The 25,901-nt window shown below is 43.2% G+C and overlaps 1 protein-coding gene and 1 long non-coding RNA gene across 3 annotated transcripts in view; one reads left to right on the forward strand and one right to left on the reverse strand.

The window, feature by feature from the left end:
• Positions 1-25,901, forward strand: part of PSD3 (pleckstrin and Sec7 domain containing 3) — an 864,447-nt gene that overhangs the window by 143,205 nt on the left and 695,341 nt on the right. The gene's annotated exons all lie outside the window — the stretch shown is intronic.
• The window catches only part of LOC141107486 (uncharacterized), an 88,316-nt gene continuing 62,742 nt past the window's right edge, over positions 328-25,901 (reverse strand). The window contains exons 4-5 of the long non-coding RNA XR_012235919.1: positions 5,721-5,808; positions 328-879 (exon numbers count right to left, since the gene is read on the reverse strand). This is a non-coding gene — a long non-coding RNA (uncharacterized lncRNA). The remainder of the gene's footprint in view (positions 880-5,720; positions 5,809-25,901) is intronic.

The raw sequence follows: 25,901 nt of genomic DNA on the forward strand, positions 1-25,901 counted from the left end.
AGAAGCGGTACAAGGAGCTAATGAGTACAAGTGTGGACAAGAAGTATGCTGATAGGAGAAAAAAGCAGAGTGACAGATGAGCTTATCACTGTGCTTCTTCTCTTTTCACTGTCCAATAACATGCTGAGAACAACCTGGGCTCAGAGGAAGTGGCTCGAATTATATTGGCCATCAAAGTAAATGCATCTAGCGCCAGAAAAAAAAAGCACAGACGACTGTGGGTTGAAGGTGAATATTTCAGTAATTCAAGATAAGATATATAAGATAAGATGAGATTTATTGTCATTGTAAAATAAATTGACAAAGAGATTACAATATCATTCCTCATAATGTATAAAAACAATACTTCACACACACATCCACAAAACATATGTACATTATATTATATGTAAAGGAATATAAACCATTCACATCATTGGGGAAAAAAAAAGGTTATAATAACCTAGATTAGTGAACAATAACCCAAGCTGGTTTTATTTTTTCATATTTTATTGGGGTATTCATTTTTTGTTATTTTAAGCTGGAGTTTTGCTTCAGCCACACAAGACCTACTTAGTGTGTCTCCAATAGACATTTGCCTACAGTTCATGACCCCCAGGAAGCCATTGTCTTTTTGATTATCAGTCTGTGTAGGAGTCACTGTGGGAAGTTTCCTTAGTTCACATGTTCTAATGATCTTTTTTTTTGTAAAAAAAAAAAGCTGAAAATAACAACAACATAGCAGAAAATAACAATTCTTATGGTAAATAGCACATGCAATATAGCTTAGTGAATTGAGCCTATAGTAACTATTAGGTTACACTGTAATTAACTGCAGCTGGTATGAGCAGATGACGGGCTTTTCCTGACATCTGTTGGTTTCTTCAGCTACAGCTAAACCTGAAAAAAAAAAATTTTTTTGTTAACGAATACAATTTTTTGTCCTTTTTTAACCCCTATTTAATACCCAGTTAACCCTAACTATTGGCAAACATCTTGTACTTTTAACTGCCTGCCACTTTAAGAACTGATTGCTATGGCATCAACGGGTTTTTAAAGAATTGCCACTAGTTTGCAGATTAGGAAAATGGTGGTAATTAAAAGAGAATTCATTAATTATACTAATTTAAAGAGGAAGTTAACCCTGATGGGTTTTATTTCCTTTCTTTTACCCTGCAAAGTAAAAGCATAATGTGCTAGTATGCATCGCATACTAGCACATTGTGTGACGCTTACCTGCAAATGAAGCCTGCGCTGTCCCAGCTGCAGGCCGCATCCATATTTGCCCCATTTCCTCCTGGGGCCGCGGACTCCGACTTTGTGACTGGCCAGAGCCAGGTGACGTCACCCCCATGCATGCGCACGTGAGCCGCCGGTCACGGCACTTGCTCGTGAAGAAACGGCACAGGGGGGCCGTTTCTTCACAGCGCATGCACTGACAACAACTTTGGCACAGTATACAGTAAATATCTCCTAAACGGTGAATGTTTAGAAGATATTTACAGTACCTATAGGTAAGCCTTATTGTAGGCTTACCTATAGGTACAACTTGCAAAGGGAGGTTTAAGACCTCTTTAAGTGGATGCAGCATCAATCCAATGCTGCAGCTGTCCCCTGCTGATCGCTCAGTTCACCCCCTCCGCTCTGAGCAGAGAATCGGGACTATCAGTCAGCGGCTCTCTGCTGTGCCCTTCCGGGCTCACTGGAGCGTTGGGCTGTGGAGGGGGCGAGAGGGGCTGGCTCAGGCTCTTGGCAGATCGCTGAGAGGCCGAGCCAGGTGCTGGTCCAGGCTTCTGGGTGGATCCTGACCATATGGTTGAGATCTTTCCAGAGCCTGTACCGGCTCTGTGACGTCAGCCGACAGCAGGCTTCAGCCTGCTGATGGGTGAAAACAGTTTACAGGAGTGCAGAATTAACTGATTCATAGGAGAAGTATAGCCCAAAAAGACGTTGGCTATACTTTACCTTTAAAGACTCATAGACAATACTATTTTTTTAAATTAAAAAAAGACTGACAGCTCCGGTCAGAGCCGCTGTACTAACTATCCAATGTTAGTACAGTGATCTCCCCTGCTGAGCTATTGTGTTCTGACAGGGGGGGCAGCCCCCTGCCAGAACACTCCGGTCAGCACTCTCAGCCAATTATCAGGAGTTCGGCTGGCTTCTGTCGACCATGACCGAAAAAGGTACTGGTAAAGATGGGCCTTCGACAGAAGCTGGCAGAACAGCTGGCTTCTGTCGGACTGGCTCCTGCACACACGGGCCGAATTTTGGCCGGCTTGCATTGAACATGCGTGGGCTAGGTTTGGGTCCAGCTCTGAGCTAAAATACAGAGTTATGCCAGTATCCAGAGGGTAGCCTATCTGTGGTGGAAAGTTGTCAGGATGACACTGCTTCCCCCACATAGGTCCTGGTGGGTGTAGTTAAATATAAACAAAGAGCTCAGGATACTAGTGATGTCATAACTCAAATATGGCAATGCCTGTATTTGGGAAATGACTTGGGTCACTTGATGGGTGGAGCCTTATGGGGGACTGAGAGACAAGCTCTCCATCAGATCTGCTTATCTTCTGATTGGCAGCAAGATGGCAGTGAAAGGCACACTGCTGTGAGCTGTCATTCAGCTGCAGGATGGACCTGATGGGGGAACTAGTCTCTCAGTTTCTCATCAGACTTGGCTGACCACACTACTCAACCATGGGCTGTCAGTGACAGGTGCAGGGTTTGGGGAGGGAGGGCATGGACTGAGCAAGGTGTGTACAGTATGGATACTCTGACATTCACGTACCTGTCTCTGACAAATACATGCAAGCACTGACAATTTTGGTGAAGCAGCCTGACACTTTTTTTATATTAAAAAGTTAAAAATGTAATCACTTTTTTTTTCTTAATTAAAGCTCATTCAATTAAATAATAAATATATAAATAATAAATACCCAGTGATCCTGCCAGTCTATGGCTTTTCTTACGCAGACTGACAGCAGTATGTTACCTGCAGTAAATACATGACAGCATTGTCACCCTGTGCAGCAGTGGCCTGTTGTATGCTGGGTAGAATGGTTATCTTTGTTGTTGTCTGACAATCACAGCAAGATACAAATACACTAGGAGGAGAGGTCCAAGTTAAAAACTTGGGGGCCATACTGACATCACAGGGGCCAAAAAAGGATTACAGCGTTATTAGAGGAAGGTAAGGTTAAAAAAAACCCCAAGAAAACAGAGTGCAGATGCAGGGGTAATAGGATGGACAGGTAAAAAAATTACACACGGAGAATTTTCTTTCTGAGCATGTGTACACAATTCCGACGCACAAAATTCCACGCATGCTCGGAATCAAGCAAGAGCCGCACTGGCTATTGAACTTCATTTTTCTCGGCTTGACGTACGTGTTGTACGTCACCGCGTTCTTGGCATTCAGAATTTCCGACAACACTTGTGTGACCGTGTGTATGCAAGACAAGTTTGAGCCAACATCTGTGGGAAAAAATCCACAATTTTGTTGTTGGAATGTCCGATCGTGCGTACGCGGCATTAGAGTGATTCACGCGCTCTATTTGTCCTGTGTACCATTATCATAGAAAGTGAAAGTAAAAGAAAATGCCACATTTTAGGTTGACATTGGAATAGTAATAGAGATGAAATCTTCCAATCGGGACACTAGTTTTGGTGACCCTGATGACACCCCGGGATTGCCTCACCTTGGAGTTTTTGATATGGGAAAGGAAGTGAAGAGAAATCTCCCAAGTGGGACACAGATAGCAAAAATAAAAAACTGACTCTATCCAAAAAAAAAAAAAAAAAAAAGTTTGCCTTTACGCTTTAAGGGCAATCCTCCACTTTCACTGACCATATTGTAATGGGGTCTAGTGATCACAAATGTAAGGGGCACACCTTTCCTATTGACCACAATTTAAAGGGGCCCTGTAACTTGGGGGACTATCACACTGATCAGTAGCAAAAATGCGGTAAAAACATGTGTATATATATATATGTATTTTTGACACAATTTTACTGCGTTTTTACCGTGTTTGTGGTACATTTTTCACAGGACATGTGATTCACAAACTGCATCAAAAGCAGGTGCGTTTTTGATTGAGTTTTGCTGCGTTTTATATGCATTTCAATGGGGAGGTGCGTTTATTTTGTTTATTTTTTTTTTTTACTGCACGAAACCTGCACCACAAATGCAGCAAGCAGGATTTTACTAAAAGCAGCGGACCCTCAAGGGATCAGTGTGAAGAATCAGATTACATGACATGGCACACGTTTTTTCTTTCCCTTTTTTTCATGCAAAAGTGGAAGAAAAACGGATCAGTGTAAAATCAGCCTAAAATCAGTACCTACGAGCGGACAGACTTTCGGCAGACTTCCGACGGACTTTCCTAACGAACGGACTTGCCTACACACGATCACACCAAAGTCCGACAGATTCGTACGTGATGACGTATGACTGGACTAAAATAAGGAAGTTGATAGCCGGTAGCCAATAGCTTCCCTAGCGTCGGTTTTTGTCCGTTGACTAGCATACAGACAAGCGGGTTTTTCGACCGGACTCGAGTCCGTCGGAAAGATTTAAAACATGTTTTATTTCTAGGTCCGTCGGACTTTTGAGGAAAAAAAGTCAGCTGGAGCCCACACACGATCGATTTGTCTGACGGACTCCGGTCCGCTGGACCAAGTCCGCCGGAAAGTCCGCTCGTGTGTACGCGGCATTAGGCCCCTTGCAGATGGGGCGGACTCTGCCAAGCAGGTCCACCTGGTCAGCAAGGGATCTGTCCACTAATCCCCACTGAGCAGACAGATGGCAGGTCGCTGATGCGGAGTGGACACGGACACAGCCCGCTGTTCTCTATGGAGTGGTCAGATGGAAATGGACTGCCTGTCCATTTCCATCTGACTGTCATCCGATCTGCCGGATGGATGGGGAACAGACCTATGTGTGTCTGCTTTTAGCAGGCCGGATTGGATATGGATGGTCTAATTGGGTCTGACTGAAAAACTGACAGGTGGGCCCGATCGATCTGCCAGTGCGAATAGGGCAAAACTTTTTTTGTAAGGGAGAGCTATTATAACCCCATGTCAATTTTTTGCCATCTATGTCCCATTAGGGAGATTTCCCTTCCCGTAGCCAAAACTCCAATGTGAGGTAATCCCTGGGTGTCACCAGAACACTGAACAATGATACCAGGAGGCATTTCTCCAAAGACCACCAATGTAAGACCCCTTTCACACTGAGGCGCTTTACAGGCGTTTTTGCACTAAAAATAGCGCCTGTAAACTGCCTCTTCTGCTTTCACACTGGGGCGGTGCGCTTGAAGGACAGGAAAAAATGTCCTGCAAGCAGCATCTTTGGGGCGGTGCGGGAGTGGTGTATACACCGCTCCTCCACCTCCCCTGCCCATTGAAATGAATGGGCGCTGCTTTTAAATCGCCTTTTAAAAGTGATTTGAAAACAGCGCTAGGTGGGCGCTTTTAACCCCTTGGGTGTCAAATACATTGGGTATGTCACATTCATTACTCTTTTTTTATTTATTTATTTTTTTTATTAGTTACCATATCTACAGTATACTGGACTTGCTAACATACTTTTAGCAGGGGTTACCTGAGACGGGAAAGCTATTTTACCAGTATCACTGGGGTAGAAAAGTTGATAAGGCCTGTTCTATGCAGTGTGACTTAGAACAATGCTTTTAAGACAGTTTACCTTTCAGTCCATGCCCCACCCTCCCTACGTTTTATACCTTTTCACTAAAATGTCTTCCAGCTGGGCTCGCCTTGTTCTGTACATGCCCAAGACAAACGCCATTTGTTCCTGTGCAAAGGTTGCACCTGCAACAAACAATATATAAAAAAAAAAGTGAAATCACTTATATATATATATATATATATATATATATATATATATATATATATATATATACACACACACACAGTTGTGCTCATAAAATTACATACCCTGGCAGATTTTATGAATTCTTGGCTATTTTTCAGAGAATATGAATGATAACACACAAACTTTTCTTTCACTAATCATGGTTAGTGTTTGGCTGAAGCCATTTATTATCAATCAACTGTGTTTACTCTTTTTAAATATAATGGCAACAGAAACTACCCAAATGACCCTGTTCAAAAGTTTACATACCCCAGTTCTTAATACCGTGTATTGCCCCCTTTAACATCAATGACAGCTTGAAGTCTTTTTTTTGTATTTGTGGATGAGGCTCTTTATCTTCTCAGATGGTAAAGCTTCCCATTCCTCTTGGTAAAAAGCCTCCAGTTCTTGTAAAGTCTTGGGCTGTCTTGCATGAACTGCACGTTTGTGATCTCCCCAGAGTGGCTCAATGATATTGAGGTCAGGAGCCACTCCAGAACGTTCACTTTATTCTGCTGTAGTCAATGACAGCTTGACTGGGGTAATTGTCATGTTGGAATGTCCAAGTACGTCCCATGCGTAGCTTCCTGGCTGATGAATGCAAATTTTCCTCCAGTATTTTTTGATAACATACTGCATTCATCTTGCCATCAATTTTGACCCAAATTTCCTGTGTCTTTGTAGCTCACACATCCCCAAAACATCAGCGATCCACCTCCGTGTTTCACAGTAGGAGTGGTATACTTTTCATCATAGGCCTTGTTGACTCTTCTCCAAATGAAGCGTTTATGGTTGTGGCCAAAAAGCTCAATTTTGGTCTCATCACTCCAAATGACTTTGTGCCGGAAGGTTTGAGGCTTGTCTCTGTGCTGTTTGGCGTATTATAAGCAGGATATTTTGTGGCATTTGCATAGTAATGGCTTTCTTCTGGTGACTCGGCCATGCAGCCCATCTTTCTTCAAGTGCCTCCAATTTTAGTTGGTCTACCTGACCGTGCTTTGGTTTCAACAGGACCCCCCATTTTCCACTTCTTGATTAGCGTTTGAACACTGCTGATTGGCATTCTCAATTCCTTGGATATATTTTTATATCCCTTTCCTGTTTTATACAGTTTAACTACCTTTTCCTTTGACAATTCTTTTGCTTTCACCATGACTCAGAATCCAGAAATGTCAGTGTAGCACTGGATGAAAGATGCAAGGGTCTGTCAGGAGTCCAGAAACTCATTGCTTGTAATTAGTGTGTGTGTATAAAAGGTCAAACTGATCACAGGTGAGGATGATTACCTTTAATAGCCATTCAAACCCCTTTGTGTCAACTTGTGTGCATGTTATCAGACCAAAATCTCCAGGGTATGTAAACCTTTGATCAGGGCCATTTGGATAGTTTATGTTGCCATTGTGATTTAACCACCTCAATACAGTGCATTTTCGCCCCCTTCCTGCCCAAGCCATTTTTCAGCTTTCAGCACTGTCGCACTTTGAATGACAATTGCGCGGTCATACAACACTATACCCAAATGAAATTGTTATCATTTTTTCCCCACAAATAGAGCTTTCTTTTAGTGGTATTTGATCACCTCTGCGGTTTTTATTTTTTGCGCTATAAACAAAAGAAGAGTGACAAGTTTTAAAAAAAACACAATAATTTTTACCTTTTGCGATAATAAATATCCAATTTTTTTTTTCTTTACAACAAATTTTTTCTCAGTTTAGGCCGATACGTATTCTTGTACATATTTTTGGTAAAAAAAAATCGCAATAAGCGTATATAGATTGGTTTGCGCAAAAGTTATAGCGTCTACAAAATAGGGGATAGATTTATAACATTTTTAATTTTTTTTTATTTTTTACTAGTAATGGCGGCGATCTGCGATTTTTATTGTGACTGCGATATTGCGGCGGACACATCGGACACTTTTGACACATATTTGGGACCATTCACATTTATACAGCGATCCGTGTTATAAAAATGCATTGATTACTGTATAAATGTGACAGGCAGGGAAGGGGTTAACACTAGGTGGTGATCGAGGGGTTAACTGTGTTGCTAGGGAGTGATTCTAACTGTAGGGGGCGGGGACTCACTAGGGGAGGAGACCGATCGGTGTTCCTCTGTACTGGGAACACACCATCGGTCTCCTCTCCTCTGACAGGACCGTGGATCTGTGTGTTTACACACACAGATCCACGGTCCTGCTGTGTTACCGGTAATCGCGGGTGCCCGGCAGACATCGTGGCCGCCGGGCACGCGCACTGGATGCCTAGTGACACGGCGCGCGCGCGCGATCGCCGCCGGCGGTGCGCGCGCCCCCTGGTGGCCTAGGAAAGCGAGGACGTCATATGACGCCCGCCCGCCACGAGAGCTGCGCCGCCTGGCCGTCAATTGACGGCCGGCGGTCGGCAAGCAGTTAAAGAGTAAACACAGTTGATTGATAATATATGGCTTCAGCCAAACACTAACCATAAGTCCATAAGTGAAAGAAAAGTTTTTATGAAATCCTTCTGCCAGGGTATGTAAACTTATGAGCACAACTGTATGTGTGTGTGTATGTATGTATGTATGTATATATATATATTAGGACTATGACAATCAGTTTAATAAAATATATATATATATATATATAATTTTTTTTTTTTTTTTCTTAATTATAATTTAATTTAATAAACAGATTGTCATAGTTCATAACAACCAAAGTCCATCGTGTTTCTGTAACAACAGGTTAAAAAAAACTTTGCTATAAGCAACATCACTCTTTTTTCTTTGTACTAGTGTATATTAATGCATACAACTGTAATTACACTAGAATAAAATCCAAAAGAAAACTGTATACAGTATATTAGCAGCTGATTAATTACTGTATTTCTTTTTGTTTGTTTTACGCATCTTTGATACATTAGAATAAAAAAGGGACTATTGTGAAGGAATAGTGATTTAGGCTGAAAGATTTTGTATCCAAAAGAGGGACTGACAGTAGCCAGGTTATATGAAATAAGGACGTTAGCTTTATATGATTTAGCATTTGCAGATTGTAAAGTCCAGTAAAGTGTCCATGAAAGGTCAGCTGAGAGTAGAGCTGTTATATAATTTAGGATGCATTGTCTGCCATTACACCATGCTGTATTGCTAAATGTCAATGAAAATCAGTTTAGCAAACTGCATGTTCTGTCTGATTATACCCCGAGGCTTCACCATATGCTTTGCTTCGATCTGGCTCTTTATCATATTTCCTAAGTGTGTGCAAGCTGTCTGTATTTTCAAAAAAGTAGAAAGACTTGTAATTTATGTGTTTGAGGAATTGTCTCCTCGGAGGATTCTTATGAGAACCTGTGTAAGATGCGTGTTTTTTTTAATTAATACCATAATTATGTATTTTCTGGCAATTTTTAAATGGTTTCCTGCAATCGTAATTACAAAAGTAAAATGCTGAGTTGATATTTTTCCTCTCTCTATATCTGTGAATGTGTTTGGAAGGAGGAGTGTTTTGAAAGAACATTATGCAGCTGCCATCTTGGTGTAATTTATCTTGCTACCGTAGCACGTGAAACAGTTCCTTTTTCCCTAATTGACCAGCCAGTGCTGGGTCACAACCATCCCAGGTGCAGCAGGCCTGGATTGACACCCATGTCCAAGCTTAGAAGTGCTACCTGTATTTAGGGATTTCTTGATGCTTTTATGTTTGAGATTCTTTACATGGGGGGGATTTTCTTATTTATTTCAGGTACTTATATAGCGCCATCAATTTACACAGTGCTTTACATATACATTGTACATTCACACCTGTCCCTACCCTCAGGGAGCTTACAACCTAAGGTACCTAACACACATTCATACATACTAGGGACAATTTAGACAGGATGCAATTAACCTACCAGCATGTCTTTAGAGTATGGGAGGAGACCAGAGTACCCGGAGGAAACCGACACAGACACAGGGAGAACATGCAAACTCCAGGCAGATGGTGTCATGGTCGGGATTCCAACCAGCGACCCTTTTTGCTGCTAGGTGAAAGTGCTACCCACTACACCACTGTGCTGCCCTAAAATTATGCTTATTTTAGGTGGCAGCTGGGATAGTGTCATTTGACAGCAAGAATTAGCCTTGTTCACCACCTATATGTATTTTCTAGGGCGTGTAAAATAATTTTACATATATTTTATTCATTACAATCCAAGATTAAAAAATGTATTTTAGAATCTTTTTAATCTTTAGTATCTTTCTTTTTTATTGCATATGATTACTTTGTATTTTCATGCACAGCCAGCTGTTGGCACATTTTGATATATTTTTTTTTTTTAGGTCTCCATAGCTTATTTTTTTTTGTTGTATACGAAGCTCGAGAGTATCCCCCCTTATGGCTGGTTCTGTGGTTTCGATGAGAGACATCCATCCTGTGGTTTCTATGAGAGATGTCTTGCCTGGAAGGACATCTTTGCCATGAATTACATATTCTTGCTCGTTCCTACCCATCATATACAATTTGCTTGCATTGCAGTGCTATAGATTACACATGGGATTGCACTCTACACCCTCCCCCCCCCCCCATCTCTAAACACACTTACCAAATAATGGACACGACACTCAAATATTGGTATAAACTGGCCGCGGCACCTTTATTGGTTTACAGATAAATTAATCACTTTTCATAACCATATCACAAGTCTAACTCAAATGAAATTATCATACTCAAAATTGCTTAGCCTTGATGACTCAAGCAAATTATATTTCCTCAACTTTATAATAACCAGTCCCCCTTATATGTAAGGTGACATACCACATAAAGTGCACACGACGGGAGGGGGGGGTGGGAATCTCTTCTTTACCAGACCTTCAGCCTGTCAGCAAAGCTCCTGGGACAGTGGGCCCTTTATATAATGAGCCCCACTGCTTCCAGAGAGTTCCATCCACTCTTATTGGCCCTTTCCTACCTGCCCCAGGTGAGCAGGGAGGGCCAAACGTCCCCTGATTACCTGAATAATCTGACTAACCTAATCAGTTAACACCTGGGGGGAAGGCAGAGGCAACCCCATGCAGGTGCGCCCAAATAATTGTGCTCTCCCATTACAATCTATTGGTGTATAAGTATGTACAACAAAACGCACAAAAGGGCACAAACACCTAGTGCTTTATCCACAGCACTATATTATAAGACAAAAAGTACAAAATGTACTCACAAACCAAAGTAGATAGCGCATCATGGATTCAGAAAGCAGAAGTCCACCCTCTAGCCTCATCGGACCAAATGGTGGACAAAACCAGTTGATGCGTTTCAGGGCCAAGGCTTTCTTTGCTCTGAGGAAGGGGGTCAGTCCCCTGAAATGTGTGAGCTGGTATTGTCTACCGTTTGGTCCAATGAGGCTAGAGGGCGAAGTTCTGGTTTTTGAATCTATAATGCGCTTTGGTTTGTGAGTACATTTTGTATCTTTTGTCATTTAATAAAGTGCTGTGGATAATGCACTAGGCATTTTTGCCCTTTTGTGCATTTTGTTGTTGGTACAGTGCAAGATTCCCTGATCTAAAGAGGGTGGCACCAGCATAATTACCCAGTCCCTGTTGCACAATGGTCAGTGCATTTGCACACTCTAAGGTCAGCTTCTCTGTGGATTCTTAGCACTGAGGTGTCAAGTTTAGACAGTTCTATGTTATATAAATATGTATTTTAAATCAGCCGTACTGTACATGGATTGAAATTCGGCAGGTTTAGCAGGAACCGGCTGAATTTCACTCCATGTATGATTGGGGAGGTTGTACAGAAGCCCTCTAGGATTTTTCCTGCTCGATCAGCACCACAAGCAATAGCTGACAGCGCTGATCAGTGTAGTCTGATGGCTGGGAAGACACTCTGCTGTCAGAATACAATAACTTAGCAGGAAGGATTCCCCCATCCGCATTGACTGTGTAGATGTGGGAATTCAATGAAAAAAACAGACTTATCTATGGCCTGCCTTAGTTTCACTGTTAAAAAGGTTGGAGAAGTTATGCAAGGACGAGTAAGATGAAGGAAGAGCATGATGATGAGATTGGTAAGGTTCCTATGTGTGGTTTTTGTAAATCTATGGCCAAACTATGTTTTTTTTTTTTGTTTTTGTTTTTTTTTTTACAACCTAGACTAACAACTACATTTGAAGGTTAAAATGAATAACACTTGAAGACTCTTTGGAACTTTGTATCAAAGTCCAAGAGATGCATTAGCCAGGTGGACAACTCCTTGTTACTGCTAATGACTGATGTTCATAAATTCAACATAATTCTACAAATAAGGTTGGGTTACCAAAAAATACAGTGTCCAGAAGTCTTTCTGGAATTAATCATAATATCATTATTTGGCTTATTAATCTTTTTTTTCTGGTGCCTTTTTTGTGGGATATATAGAATTTATTCTACAGCCCCACCTGGGGCACTATCACAGACAATAATTATTAACCATCTGAACTATTTTAAGAGTAATGATAGCGACCAAACCTTTTACCTGAAAAAGCCCTTTCACAATGATCAATTCTTGATGAGCTTTGGGGCCGGTTCCCACTGGTGCGATGTCTGACATTGGATGTGATTCGCACCCCACTGCAGTGCGAATCACATGTGATCTCTGTGCGATGCGATTTCAGCCATACAAATAGTATGCATTGCATTCGGACCAAACTCACACAGGATCCTTTTTTTGGTCCACAGCAGAATCAGATCGCATGGGTATTCTCTGATTCCTGTCCTAATTTGCAGTTCGCACTGCGATTAGCAAACTGATTTGGGGGGGTCATTAGCTTTCAATTGACACTCCCAGCAGTTTGCATAGGGCAGTGTGAACTGCCGCCGAGAGACATGTGATGCGGGAACCCGCAGTGGATTCACAGGGTTTCCACATCGCTGCAGTGTGAACCAAGCCAAAAACAGAATAAAATGCCTGAAAAATGTTTCCCTTTAAATCCTTTGGAACTCTTCACAGCAATGTGCTGTGGGTGCAGTGCATTTTTTAAAAGTTCGGCATTTTGCATTTTTGGTGCATGTTTAAAAAGCGCACTCCCCATTGAACAAAAACTGTGTTTTTGGTGCATTTTTTGTCACATGTCCAGGTGCATGCTGGATGTCAGGAATCCAGAAAACGCACCAAAAACGTGATCTACATTTTTAAGCGCACAAGTGTGAAAGGGCCCATAGCACTTTTACTTTACTGGACTCGTTTCTGCACAAAAGTCCTTATAAAGATGTGAGTGTTTTGCTTGAATACTGACTTGTGTATCCTGCCTGCAGTTGTGCTGGCGTCATTGGCATGATTTTTGGTGCCTGTACTGCAACTTTGCTCGCAGACTGGGTGCTAGGACATTTTTGTGTTTCTATAAACTGTTTGCTGCATGAAAATTTGTTTCGGCTTTTTGGTTACTGCTTAGCTCATCAGCTGTTTACAGTGAGACTAAGGCTACTCTCACACTGGGGCCGCCGAGCGTTAATGCTAAAGTGCCCCTCGTTTATGTGGCGCTTTAGCAATGCTTTCCGGCCGCTAGCAGGGCGCTTTTAACCCCTGCTAGGGGCTGAAGAAGGGGTTAAAAGCGCCCGTGTTGCGGCGCTCCTGAAGCGCTTTCTAGGCGATTTGGAAACGCTGCCCATTCAATTCAATGGACAGGGCGTTTTGGGAGCAATATACGGATGTATATAGTGCTCCCCAACCGCCCCAAAGATGCTGCTTGCAGGACTTTTCCTAATGTCGCGCAAGCACGCCGCCCCAGTGTGAAAAGTCACACTGGAATGAATGGGAGGCAGTTTTCAGGCGTTTTTTAGAGGCTATTTCTAGTGCTACAATGCCTGAAAACTGGTGGAAACCAGTGTGAAAGTAGGCTAACCTAGGGGCCAAAGCCAGGAGGTCTTAAGAAGCCTAGGCCAGACTAGGCATGCCATCTACTCCTTCTATTCTCTATTGCAAAAAAAAACCACTTAAAAAAGTGGATCTTCATCCTCAACCCCCCTCCTTTTTTCTTTTTTCTTTAAAGTGGTAGTAAAAAAAAAGTTTCCCCTTGCAAGGTAAAGCCATAATATGCTAGTTTGCACAAAGCCCTCCAGCGGCACACTGTCACCACTGTAGGCGCTTCTATCTTCACCCGGTCTTCCTTCCAGGTTTGTCCGCAGGACTGGCTTGAGCTGCGATGACGTCACTCCAGCGCCTGTGCATGGGAGTTTCAGTTGCGGCACACAGCTCTGAAGGAACGGCATGGGTATGCCATTCCTTAAGAGTGTATGCGCCGGTTATGGCATCGGCTGCTGCTGGCTAGATTATCTCTTAAATGGTGTACGTTTAGGAGGTATTCATTTTAGCTACAGGTAAGCTTTGTTATAGGCTTACCTATAGGTAAAAATAATGAATGAGCGTTTACTAACACTTTAACATATCAATAACTGGGTGCAGATCCTGCACATTTAAAGTACTCACCCACCCAGCGGATCCAGCGATATCCTACTGAGATCTGCTTCTTTTCTGCCCCCTGTTCGATCCCACGCCACCATCTTCTTTAGTTACGTCATTGGGAAGCTACCGGCTCTTTCTGGTTCAGCTGGCGGTTGCCCAAAGATGAGCCACTAGGTTCCCCCCCCCCCCTTTCTCAATGAAGGGTTATGCCTCCTGGGATATTTGAAGTACATATCCCAGGAAGCACAGCGGGCAAAAGAGGTTTTTCTTTAAAAAAGAAGAGAGAGACCAATTTGCACAGCAGAGGGTAGGAGGAATGGAGGGGAGGCAACACCCGATTAAAGGTGAAGATCCGCTTTGAGCCAGCAGTACAGAACCACCAGTATTCTGATAGCAGTAATGCCCCGTACACACGATCGGATTTTCCGACAACAAATGTTGAATGTGAGCTTGTTGGCTGAAAGTCCGACCGTGTGTATGCTCCATCAAACATTTGTTGGCGGACTTTCCGCCAACAAATGTTGGCTAGCAGGTTCTCAAATTTTCTGCCAACAAAACTTTGTTGTCGGAATTTCCCATTGTGTGTACACAAGTCCGACGCACAAAAGTTCACGCATGCTCGGAATCAAGCAGAAGGAGCCGCACTGGCTATTGAACTTCCTTTTTCTTGGCTCGTTGTGCGTTCCCACGTTCGTAATTGTTGGCCAACATTTGCGTGACCGTGTGTATGCAAGACAAGTTTGAGCCAACAACCTTCGAACAAAAATCCACGGTTTTGTTGGCGGAAAGTCTGATCGTGTGTACGGGGCATTAGAAGGGAACTCTGAAGCCCGTTTTAAGGACTGCTTCTTTATATGTGTAATGCTGGTAGATTTCTAATCTACCGCTTATAGGTAAATTTAATGGCTCATCTGTGCTATACATTCTTCCGGTTTAATCCAAGGTTAGTTTAGCCTCTGTTCCAGCTTGGCTGTGTTGTGTGCAGTTCCACATTGCGCCTGTGGGTGTCGTTGTCATCGTGGGTCAATGTTGGAAAGCAACAAGCTGAAGTGTATGAGTGCTCTTCTGTCCCGGAGATAACTCGGCGGAGGTGGTTCTCCAAGTTGCATTCTGGGAGAGGTTATTTATGGGGCAGATGCCATGTTTCGGGGAGCTTTTTGCCTCATGGCCCTCCTGGCCTAAAGGTATGTGCCAGTGAGTGCTATCTCGTAGCCCTCCGGCTTGGAGGGTTATGCCGCTGCAGCCGGGCGGGTAGGCCCAGAAGTCTGTCTAGGGCCTGCTACTGCTGGGATGGTCCTGTGCTGTCTGTCCTGCAGGAAGAAGCCGGACAATTGAGAAGAATCCAGGGGAGGACCCGTCTTGGAAGGGACCATGCAGAGCGCTGGTCTAGAGAGGGGCCTGGTGAATCAATTGGAGGACGCATTCTAGATTGCCCTATCACACAAGTACTGCCAGGTCGGCTTAAAGTTCTGGTACTGTGTTTGCTGTTCATCTAAAACTACTACATCCTGTGGCAGAGGATTGTATGAGTTTGTTCCACCAAAGTCTGTGGCAGAGACTTTTTGTTCGTGCTGTGTTCCGGCTGCTAGGTCAGTGAGAAAAACTTATCCGGGCGGGCAAAAGATTTAATCCTAAACTGAGAAAACATTCATCCTAAAGATTTAAAGTCCTTGACGCTACGCCAAGAAAAGGTATTTGAACACCCCTGCAACTCTTTTTCTACCTCTTTCCTGCTACTTCTTCCAGTTATCCCCATTAAAGCATTGAAAAAGTACTTAAGTGACTGGTGCCTACATTGCCTCGCAGTAAACTCAACAGAGACCCCTAGACCCGGTGTTGGTGAAATTACAGGTAACAAGGTGACGGTAACAGCCCGCTTAAATTAGCAGCTCCACCGTGAGTTAGTTCTCTTCATTCCCATTCAAATAAATCAATATACCTCTGTCACTTCAAAGCATTTCTTTAACAAAGCAAACCTGTAAAGGACATAAAGACACTGCCTCAAAAGTCTTATCAACAAGTTGGCGCTTGTGTCCAACAACAAGTAAAACTATCTTGAACTGACTTGTGGCCTTTCAAAATATAATACATGTCTTCTTGATTTTGACAGCTGCTTTAGTATCAGATGGGATGGTGTTCTAACCTAATTATTTCTTAGAACTTCAAGGACACTGCCTCTTTATGAGGCTGATAAAGGATAAATGAGCGGGCTTCCTAAAATAGATGTAAACACTTACTGGATGACATTTTACCAAAGCACTCTGTAGCATAACAAATGCCATGGTTTTTTATCATACAACACTGTTTTTTTTCACTCTTTTCCAATTTTGTGCAGTGCTTTTGATGAATTCTGGGCTCTTTTAGGCAATACCTGTCTGGATGTATTAACTCCATCGTGGGCTGCACATCATTACTCAGGGCCAGCTTCTTGATCGTGACAATAGTGGACCATACCTGCATAATGTGCGTTGACATAATTACTTGTAGTCTCCAGCATTGCATATGACCAGATGACAATGCAGAAGCTCAATTGGGAGACAGTTGTCATTCCATAACAGGAGGTGCCTGAACAAGGACCTATGTGGCAGGATCACCAGTTATTCTTTTCTCGAAAGTTGCACATTTAAAAGATTGAAAATTCTGGTGGTAACTTAACATGTTACAGATTATGTAAGATATTAAAACTTCCTGTTGCCATAACGACCTGGCGCCTGGGGTTTGTCGAGCCCTGCTGTATGGTGCTCTGTGTAATCTGGTTGCAGTGAAATAAACCCAAAATAAAGTAAATTAAATGAATGGTCTGACTTAAAGAAAAAATGTGGGATTATTCCAAAAAAACATACATACTCTCCTCCATGCTGCAGCATCGTTGTGGCACTGCGGCCATCCCATGCCAGCTCTAAGACCAAGAGGTTAGTGACTTTATATGACTGCTGATCAGTAACTCTCTAGCTGCTTGGAGCATAGAGCACTATCAGTCACTGCTCTCCACTCTGCTTCTCCAGTGCTCACTGGACTGCCAGGCTGGGAAAGCAGCGAGCATGGCTGGCTCTAGCTCAGAGCTTATCACTAAAGGTGGATCCAGCTCTCAATTAGGCAGCCAGGTGGATCCCAACAATATTATCTGCATCCTACCAGAGCCCGGCAAGGCTCTGCCCTGTCAGATGATAGTAAGCAATAGTTAATGTATTCCTGTGACTCTAAAGAGAAGCAAAGCCGGAAAAAGGTTCTGTCATGCTTTTCTTTTAAGCATTGTCCCTGGTCCTGGAGCAGACCTTGTGACAGATGAAGGTCCTTTCAGCCCTTAATAGCTCTTTCCAACCTGTTTGGCTACAAACAGGAAATTCTTTAGGAAAGAAGTGTTCTGTCTCCCCATTTTCTTCTTCACTGCCTTAGTTTTATGTAATTCAAAGTCAAGTTTTTGTTTTTTTTAAATGGGACAGCTGCACAAAGAGCTCTCGAAATGATATAATTCTAAGTTTGTGGAGCTTGACAAAAATAAAAGGGTAAGCTGCGACTAATTAGACGCTCCACCAATTTGTAAACCTTCAAAAATGGCTAAATGCATAATTAGATGTTGTTTTCCAAAAGAAGTGGTTCAGTGAACATGAAAGTATTGGTTTTATCACATGTCAACAAGCTCTGTGCGCTCTTCAGTTTTCCACTGGCAAGAATAGTGAAGAACTAATACATTCAGGTTATTGATCATCAAGGCAAAGTACTACTAGCAGGGCCCAATGCCAAAAAACGTAGCCTATAGTTAAATGGCCTTCTATGGTTATCACGTCACCTGACATTTTAATGAGAAGTCACAACAGAGCTAATGCAAGAGTTTGCAACTTCATTTTTATTAATTATTATAATTTTATATGCTTACTTTTATCTATATTTGTACACATATATTTTATAAATACCACCTATGCCACAGAAACAGTCTTAGGTGAGTGGTCCCATGAGGTCTGACAGTTGCTGTCCTATCAACCATTTGACTGTACTTTATTGATGCTTGATACTATGATGTACACTGAGGACCGGAACGGCAGCATGTATACTCAGAGTGAGGTCAGACAACTGACACAGTAGCAGCTGTCAGATCTCAGGAGGTTATTCAGCTTTAAATCCCAGCTCCAGAATCTTCCTCTGTTGACCATACACTGCTATTTTTTTTTTTAGCCAGCAGGCTTTAAAAAAAAAAGATTTCTGCACCCCAACAAACAAGGTGGATGGAGGAATCCCCTCTCTCCAGCATATTGTAGTCTGACAGCTGCGCCCGTAGCTGTCGTAATATGCTGTTCAGTTGCTGCAGCCAATAGGAACCAAAATTTTTCCCAGAAGGCCTCTTTGACAGAGATCTATCAAACAATCGACTTCTGTCGAGCAGGGACAGCTACACACTGATCGAAATTAGATTATTGTATGGCCAGCTTAAATAAGAAGTACAGAGTATTAAAATCATAAGAATTTATACACTTTGATCCAAAGCTGCATCTCTCCCCCACTCCTGCTGTCTTCAGTGAGCAAGGAGTGGTCACTGTCAGTCACTGGCTCTCTGCTCTGTTCCTTCAGTGCTCACTGGAGTGCCAAGGTGTGGAGGGGCAGGAATGGCTGGCTCAAGCCTCTCAGTGGCTGTTTTAGGCTTCTGGGTGGATCTCGACATTAAAGTCAGGATCTTTCCAGAACCTGGACCGGCTGAGTGATGTCAGCAGACTTGAGCCTGCTGTTGGCTGAATACGGGTCCCAGGAGTGCAGAACGAAGTACATTCTGTGATCCCCAGGAGAAGTAGCACCAAAAGAGCTGTGGCCCTGCTTCACCTTTAAAGGGGATGTAAAACCTTCTGTAGTGCAGCAGCTCCCCAGAGCCCCCATTTTACTTACCTTAACCCAATCGTTCCAGGAACCGGAACGAGCACAGCAGCTCCACCCGCTGTTTCGGGTCCTCATTGGATAGATTGATAGCAGCAGGAGCCATTGGCTCTGCTGCTGTCAATCAAATCCAGTGACACGGGAGCCAGGGGCGGGGCCGAGTCCTGCTGTCTGTGTCAATGGACGCAACAGCAGAACTCGGGAGCGAGCCTGCACGAGTCCCTCCATGGAATGCGGCTCTCCGTGGGGGCACTCGAAAAGAGGAGGAGCCAGGAGCACCACCGGAGGACCCCAGATAAGGAGGATCGGGGCCGCTCTGTGCAAAACCCTTGCACCGAGGAGGTATGTATGACATGTTTGTTATTTTAAGAAAAAAAAAACCTTTAAAACCCCCTTAAGTTAGCTTTCCATTGCCAAGATAAAATATGTACCTCTTCATCTGCTATAAGTGTTCCTATAAGCTGATTTTCTACATTGACAAGGCAGGCAAATGTATGCCTGTAGAGATTCCGGGGATGCCGTGCCAACATAGTTGATGGGTGCAGGGTGTGTGTGCTAATGAGGACAGCTGGTGAACTGCTTCATTAGGCCCCTTTCACACAGGCTGTCTGATGAGGTCCGCCTGTGAGTTTTTTTCAGGCGGACCTGATCTGACCTCTATGGAGCGGCGGATGTCATCAGACATATGTCCACTGACTCCCACCGCTATCCGATCCGATCCTGTCTGCCAAAAACAGACGGATGGTGGTCCTATTTTCCATTTGTCCATTGGATCTGACAGGTGGTCCGTTTCCATCCATTTGCCCCATAGAGGAGATCAGGGCTGTGTCCGTTCTGCATAGCGAAGCGGACACAGACCTGTCATCCACCTGCTCAGTGGGGATCAGTGGAGAGATTCCCCGATGAGCAAGCGGATTCCGCATAGCGGAGGTGCCCGTGTGAAAGGGCCCTCGCTGGTTTCTATGTCCTAAAGTTTTCTATGGAACACAGCAAAGCTAAGGTAAGGCCTTGTTCCAACAATTAAAGAAAACTTTTATCTTTAGATTGTAAGCTCTAATAAGCAGGGCCCTCTGTTTCCTCCTGTATTGAATTGTAACTGTACTGTCTGCCCTCACGTTGTAAAGTGCTGCACAAATGTTGGCACTATATAAATCCTGTATAATAATATTTTTTCTGCAACAGAGGTACATGATTGTTATATTGGTACATAGGGAACCTGGAATTTAGAAAAGAAAAAAAAGGTGCATTTAGCCTTTAAATTTCTAATTCCACTCGTTTTAAAGTACTGTATAACTAAAGGAAAAACTTTTTTTTTTGTTTTGTTTAATTTTGGATAGGTATGGAGTGGAGAGGTATTAGAACATCTGCCAGTTTTTATTGCTGTCTGAGCCCCCTGTTAAGTGGATTGACCCTCTCTGTTTGTCTTGTTTACCATTATCATTAAAAGTTTTGAGTTGTCCCCAGAAAAGTAATAGAGGGGAAATCTTCCAATGGGGACACTAGTTCTGGTAACCTGAGGGTCCACAAGGAATTCCCTTAATTTCCAGGGATTTCCTTTCACTTCCTGTTTGGCGATGGTACAGGATGGTGAAAAAAATCTGACGGGTTATAACCCGCAATTACTCTATCCAAAATGAAAAAAAAAAGGTTTTGCCTAAAGTGCTTTAACTTTAATGCTGTAAATAAAAGCATATGAATACACAAATGTTTGATCAAAGAAGCCAACCGTGTTCCATGAGAAAAAACATTCTCTGTGTATCCAGCCAGTGCAAGAGTGTTTTAAAGGGGTTGTAAAGGCAGAAGTTTTTTTATCTTAATGCATTCTATGCATTAAGATAAAAATCCTTCTGTGTGCAGCAGCCCCCTAACACTTGCCTGAGGTCCCTCTCTGTCCGGCGATGTCCGTGAATGTCCCAGCCTTCCAAGATTCTCCTTCCTGATTGGCTGAGACACAGCAGCGGCGCCATTGGCTTCCGGTGCTATCAATCAAAGCCACCAGCCAGTCAGGGGAGAGAGGGGGCAGGGCAGGTCAGGGCTCCGTGTGTGAATGAACACAGGGAGCTGTGACTCAGCTCAGGTGCCCCCATAGCAAACTGCTTGCTGTGGAGGCACTGAAAAGCAGGGAGGGGCCGGATCACAGAAGAGGGACCTGAGATGAGGAGGATCGGGGCTGCTCTGCGCAAATCCACTGTAACAGAGCATGCAAGTATAACATGTTGTTATTTTTAAAGGAAAAAAAAACAAGACTTTACAATCACTTTAAGTTATCTACTGATTCTTGCCGGTGGCCACCCCTGTGTGGCTATGTGAATGTAGTCAAGTTAGTAGTAGTAGTAAAAGTAAACCGTAGAAAGCTACAGTATGGCACCATATTGAACGCAATGGTAGTGGGAGAGGAAAGTAGGCCTGGGGGTTAAATAACAAAATCCCTGTGAGTAGCTAAAGGTTGAACCAAAGAATCACTAAAACTCATTATAGATGGTTGCAGCTCCTCAATCTCCAAGTCTTGAGTTCACCATAATGTATAGATGATCAATAAATCGAAAAGGGAGCCACCATCTAAATGCAGCCAGGAGCTCTGCATCTACCAGCCCTCTCCCTGCTGAACTCTGCTTATCCTGACCGCTTCCCAGCGGAATACTACATGGGGAATGTGACTAATATGCCTATCCCTATGATAGTGCAGTGAGTGCATACATGTTTTTATGTTTTTTACATTTTAATAAATGGCTACACTTAGATGGTGGCGCCCTACCCTGTTTATTGTTAGTAGTAAAAGTAAAATTTTTCGGAGTTAAAATAGTGCTTTGGTTATGGAAGTTTGTACAGTACATCAGAGCAAAATGGGAGACAACTGAGAGAGAATAAAAGAGAGGGAGGATTTGGCTCCAAAATAGGGACATTCCCCCAAAACGAGAGACAGTTGGGAGCTTATGTTGGGTGTTGGGGTGTGTGTGTGTGTGTGTGTGTAATATAAATATATATATATATATATATATATATATATATATATATTAGTATCTCACAAAAGTGAGTACACCCCTCACATTTTTGTAACTATTTTATTATATCTTTTCATGTGACAACACTGAAGAAATGACACTTTGCTACAATGTAAAATAGTGAGTGTACAGCTTGTATAACAGTGTAAATTTGCTGTCCCCTCAAAATAACTCAACACACAGTCATTAATGTCCAAACCGTTGGCAACAAAAGTGAGTACGTTCCTAAGTGAAAATGTCCAAATTAGGCCCAATTAGCTATTTTCCCTCCCCGGTGTCATGTGACTCATTAGTGTTACAAGGTCTCAGGTGTGAATGGGGAGCAGGTGTGTTAAATGTGGTGTTATCTCTCTCACTCTCTCATACTGGTCACTGGAAGTTCAACATGGCACCTCATGGCAAATAACTCTCTGAGTTAACAGAGGTTCTCTTTGGGAAATAGAAGTATGAGTGCCGCCAGCATTGTTGCAGAGGTTGAAGGGGTGGGGGGGCCAGCCTGTCAGTGCTCAGACCATACGCCGCACACTGCATCAAATTGGTCTGCATGGTTGTCGTCCCAGAAGGTCGTCCCCAGAAGGTTTGCTGAAGACAAGCAGACTAAGGACATGGATGAACCATGTCCTGTGGTCTGATGAGACCAAGATAAACTTATTTGGTTCAGATGGTGTCAAGCGTGTTTGGTGGCAACCAGGTGAGGAGTACAAAGACAAGTGTGTCTTGCCTACAGTCAAGCATGGTGGTGGGAGTGTCATGGTCTGGGGCTGCATGAGTGCTGTCGGCACTGGGGAGCTACAGTTCATTGAGGGAACCATGAATGCCAACATATACTGTAAAATAATGAAGCAGAGCATGATCCCCTCCCTTTGTAGACTGGGCCGCAGGGCAGTATTCCAACATGATAACGATCCCAAACACACCTCCAAGTTGACCACTGCCTTGCTAAAGAAGCTGAGGGTAAAGGTGATGGACTGGCCAAGCATGTTTCCAGACCTAAACCCTATTGAGCATCTGTGGGTCATCCTCAAATGGAAGGTGGAGGAGCACAAGGTCTCTAACATGGAGGAGTGGAAGAGGACTCCAGTGGCAACCTGTGAAGCTCATGCCAAAGAGGGTTAAGGCAGTGCTGGAAAATAATGGTGGCCACACAAAATATTGACACTTTGGGCCCAATTTGGCCATTTTCACTTAGGGATGTACTTTGTTGCCTGCGGTTTAGACATTAATGGCTGTGTGTTGTTATTTTGAGGGGACAGCAAATTTACACTGTTATACAAGCTGTACGCTCACTACTTTACATTGTAGCAAAATGTTATATCTTCAGTGTTGTCACATGAAAAGATATAATAAAATACAGTGGAACCTCAGATTATGAGCATAATCCATTCCAGGAGAATGCTCGTAATCCATAGTACTTGCATATCAAAGTGAGTTTCCACACTGAAGTCAATGGAAACGAAAATAATTAGTTCTGCATTGACTTCAATGGCATGCAATACTGCATGCGGCCAGAGGTGGGGGAGCGCCGGAGAGCCTTGGAAACGGCGGGAAAGGCCCGAGGACACCTCGGCTGACCTCGGCAAACCTCGGAAAGACTCCGTTCCCGAGGTTTGTTGAGGTCAGCCGAGCTGTCCTCGGGCCTTTCCGAACGTCTGCGATCGGCTCCAGCGCCCCCCCTACCTCAGGCCAAACGCGGTACTTCATACGCTTTGGCCTGAATCGTGCTCGTTTTGTGAGACAACATTCGCAAACCGAGTTACGATTTTTAAAAATACAGTGCTCCTATTGCAAAACGCTCGTTAACTGCGTTACTCGCAATCCGAGGTTCCACTGTATTTACAAAAATGTGAGGGGTGTACTCACTTTTGTGAGTGTGTGTGTGTGTGTGTGTGTGTGTCTATATATATATATATATATATATATATATATATATATATATATATATATATATATAGACACACACACACACACACACACAAATACACATCCTGTTTAGGATAATGAGTTTAGATTTAGACCTCGATCAGACAAACAGCTTGGCAGAATTTAACAATGTTGTGTTCCAAGCTGAGCACCATTCATGCAAACTGGGTCAAAGCAAAATTTTGCTTGTCCAAACATCAAAGGTGTGCCTGTATGAAGATCTATGAGGCCAGGTCTGCAGGGAAATTGTTAATCTCAGCATCTGAAATAACCATTTTTCTAGAATTTGTGGTAGCTCAATATTTCCATGCTGTGTTACCACTACAAGAAAAGTAAGAATGGCAAAGATAGCTATTATTTCCGGCAGCCAGATAACCGCTTTAGTTTTCTAACCTGCACTGAAACATTAGAGATTTTCTGTTTACTTGCTGCGGTTAACAACACTTCCACTTTAAAGCTGAACTCCGGGCACAAACTTTCAATTAAACCTATTCCTCAATAGCCACAAAGGATAATATCTACTTTGTTTACAACAATTACCTTTACAAATTATGATATTACCTTTGAAAAGCAGTAGTGACCTTACTGCTGTGCTGCACTTAGCCTGTGCAGAGAGCAGAGCTGTGGGAGGGGCCCAACAAGTCCACCCACTACAGGCTACCTGCAGAAAACTGCAGCAGGGGGCGGAGACAAGACCAGTCACCCTGCACAAGGAGAGGGAGCAGCAGTGACCAGTCTGTGTTACAGAAAGCTCCTGCACAGAGACACAGTTTTGCTCAAAAGCTTACTGCACAGATCTGGAAGAAGTAAAAAAGGACAACAAGAGAAAAGTAACAATACACACACCTTTTGTATTTAGACAATAATAGCTTATCCCAGAGTTCAGCTTTAAGTATCTACAGTTAAGTTAACCATATATTATACAATTTTCTTATTCAATTTTCTTTAGATTTACCTTGAACTATGTACAGTAGTAGGAGGGCCTGCCTGGTTGCATTGAAAATTACAAATTGAAAGTGTTTAGGTTTGACCTCATATTATATGGTTTGTTTAAATCTAAGACCCCTTTCACACTGGGGCTTGCGTATGCGGTAAAGCGCTTTACCGCTGTTTAAGCGGTGCTCTTCGGCCGCTAGCGGGGCGCTTTTAACCCCAAAGAAGAGATAAAAACTCCTGTGTTGTGGTCATTCCGAATCCCTTTTCAGGCGCTTCGGAAGCGCTGCCCATTCATTCCAATGGGCAGGGCGTTTTAGGAGCACTAAATACAGCACTCCCAACCCGCCCCAAAGATGCTGCTTGCAGGACTTTTCGGAGTGTCCCGCAAGCGCACTGTCTGAGTCTGAAAAGTCACACTTGAATGAATGGGAGGCGGTTTTCAGGTGCTTAGCAGAGGCTAATTCCAGCTCCCCAGTGTGAAAGGGGTCTAAAGGAAACTTGTCCAAGAAAATTGTATAATGTATGGCCAGCCTTATGATACTCATCAAGTTTTCTGAGCTCATTAGTAAACAGCTGGCAGGTCTGCAGTTCTGTGTGATTATAACAGTTTTCATGTTCAATGTAATCAGGGTTGCCAACCTCCCACAACTTTTTTTAATGACAAAATGTACAAACTTTACTGAGAGAGCAAATTTTTACTGACTCCTTTTAAATACTTTAACAATCAATGTTTTAATAGTATTAGGCCTCATGCACACGAGCAGAAAAAATGCTGCTGCTAGGAGCATCTGGCATTTGTTTTATGCCTCTTAAGAGTTCCATACAAAAATGGAACTTCCGCTTTAAGTACTGGTGACCCCCCGACATGCCACATTTGGCATGTCGTTTTTTTTTTTTTGGGGGGGGTCTACCCAGTTTTGACAGGCACCCAGCT

The sequence above is a fragment of the Aquarana catesbeiana genome, linkage group LG01, assembly GCF_042186555.1.
Source record: "Aquarana catesbeiana isolate 2022-GZ linkage group LG01, ASM4218655v1, whole genome shotgun sequence".
Taxonomy (NCBI): domain Eukaryota; kingdom Metazoa; phylum Chordata; class Amphibia; order Anura; family Ranidae; genus Aquarana; species Aquarana catesbeiana.